Source organism: Sorex fumeus, unplaced genomic scaffold, assembly GCF_029834395.1.
Source record: "Sorex fumeus unplaced genomic scaffold, SorFum_2.1 ptg000002l, whole genome shotgun sequence".
Lineage (NCBI taxonomy): Eukaryota > Metazoa > Chordata > Mammalia > Eulipotyphla > Soricidae > Sorex > Sorex fumeus.
In genome coordinates this window covers 1,966,783-1,969,374 of record NW_026606059.1, presented here as the reverse complement: position 1 = coordinate 1,969,374, position 2,592 = coordinate 1,966,783, and the positions used below count along the sequence as shown (strand labels likewise).

The window sequence follows — 2,592 nt, the reverse complement described above, 5'->3', positions numbered from 1 at the left end:
GCACCTCCAGGCTCGGATGCGGGACCCCCAGCCTGGTGAGTCGATTACCCTGGGGAGTACTACCAGAGTTCCTTAGCATGGGAGGCACAGAAAATAAAGGTGACAAATGAACGTCAGCTTCTTCATATTTTGGGTGAACTGTAATATATTTTCAAAGTATAAAAGTCATTCCAGAAATTTTGCATTTTTTCATTAAAGATAATGAAATTCTTCGTGATTCACAGAGTCATGCAGAGTAGAGTTTCAGGCATATGATGCACCAATGTCCCAACTATGTCCCACGGTTCCCTGCCAACTCCCAGGCTGCCTTCCTGACAGGCACAGTTTCAAATCTCGTTGCTGTCGTTTGTCTCACATGCTTTCAGTGTTGTGGTTTCTGCCCTGCAACTTGATAAAACTGGAAGATGCCATGGGAAGTGATGTATGTTGGAAGAAGGACAAATACTTGATGATACCACTTATCTGTGATATACAGAATGACAACACAAGGGAGTTCAAGGTGTCAACGCAGTGCAAACTCTTGGCTGTAGGTTTTAGAGATGAGGATGACAGGAAAGGAGAGAAAGTGAAGAGGCAAGAGGTGGACAGCAAGAAGTCACAGGGGGCCGGGGAGAGGAGTCTCGGCCATACCAGTGATTCAGAGGTATGCTCTGTGTATGATGTAAACTTTACAGACTTTAATTAAAAATATGGACAGAAGTGATAGCACAGCGGGTAGGGCGTTTGCCTTGCAAGCAGCCAACACAGCTGACCTGAGTTCAATTTCTCTGCCCCTCTCAGAGAGCCCGGCAAGCAACCGAGAGTATCTCACCCACACGGCAAAGCCTGGCAAGCTATCCGTGACATATTCAATATGCCAAACACAGTAACAATTGTCACAATGGAGACATTACTGGGCCCGCTCGAGCAAAATCGATGAACAACAGGAGGACAGTGACAGTGACAGTGAATTAAAAATATAAATATGTTCATTTAGTATCATGAAGTTCAAATGACTACATAATATTTTAGTTTTATGATTCCTTATTTAAAAATAAACACTATTATTTTAACTTACTGAACACTTACCAAATTCACCAAAAAAATGTATGATTAGGCACTTATAGTATGTAAAATATATCAAAAAAACACAAAGAAAATTCAAAGATCTTTGAATAATCTATGAAATGAACACTAAGTTTATTTTAATAATCTTTTTCTACTTCTCCTTTTCCATTCTCCTTTTTCTTTTGTTACTTAAAACAGAGTGGGTTAGCAATAGCAAATGAAACAAAAGAAGATTCTAAAAATAGTCGCCCATAATATGTAACTTTCTCTTTATACCTATTACAGTCAAATTGTGTCTCTACAAAATCATAATAAAAGTGAAAGCAACAGCAAAGCATTAATTTAGATTAGTCAGTTAGTAAATTTTATCAATAACCGACAGCTATGCAACCCAAATATTGAAAACTTACACTTTAAAATAGTCACCACACAGTCCAGATGATAAAACAAATATTGAGTTATTACTTGAGATTTCCTTAACATATCTATGAATAGAATCTAAGTTTTCAACTAATTTAAACTCTTTTTGTAGGATGGACAGTATAGACAAGACCCATATCGACCACACTTCCTTGGTTCTGATTACTGAGAAATCAAAACAAAATACTTTCAGAAAGTTTTCTAGATATTTTTGTAAAATATATGTAATCCTATGAGTTTTCTTATTGATATAACTATACTGCACTGTAACACTGTCCTCCTGTTGTTCATCGATTTGCTCGAGCGGGCCCAGTAATGTCTCCTTTATGACACGTGTTGTTACTGTGTTTGGCATATGGAATACATCACAGGTAGGTTGCCAGGCTTTGCCATGCAGGCAAGATACTCTTGGTAGCTTGTTGGGCTCTCTGAGAGGGGTGGAGGAATCAAACCTGGGCTGACCAGGTCAGCCGCGTGCAAGGCAAACACCCTACCCACTGTGCTATTGCTCCAGCCCTTTTAAAAAATGATTCATTCTTTACAGACCAAAGGACTATTACGCAAAGTTAGGGAAAAATTCATTTAATGTTAAAGTGAAAGTAATTTAAATGAACTCATCAGGTAGTGTAAATTATGGTGTTAATTATGAGTAATGGGGGGCTGGAGTGATAGCACAGCGGGTAGGGTGTTTGCCTTGCATGCGGCCGACCCCAGTTCGATTCCCAGCATCCCGTATGATCCCCTGAGCACCTCCAGGGGTAATTCCTGAGTGCAGAGCCAGGAATAACCTCTGTGCATTGCCAGGTGTAACCCAAAATGCAAAAAAAAAAAAACAGAATAATTATGAGTATCAGATATTAAACTGATAAGAACAGATACTACACTTGATCTTAGCCAAAAGGCCAAGAAAAGAGCTACCGAGAGTATTCGATATGCCAGACACAGTAACAACAAAGTCTCCAATGGAGATGTTACTGGGCCCGCTTGAGCAAATTATGAGTAATGGGTGTTTCAAGCCACATTTCTCTACACTGAAAAGTTATTTCCAGGAAAAGCATAAGAATACTCTAAATTATCAGGAGAATAACCTACACTGAGAAATTTTAAATGTTAGACGCATATTCT

The 2,592-nt window shown here is 39.1% G+C and overlaps 1 pseudogene; it reads right to left on the bottom strand.

Moving 5' to 3' along the window:
- Window positions 1–2,214: 2,214 nt before the first annotated feature.
- On the bottom strand, window positions 2,215–2,381 carry LOC130023463 (uncharacterized; annotated as a pseudogene).
- Window positions 2,382–2,592: the final 211 nt, after the last annotated feature.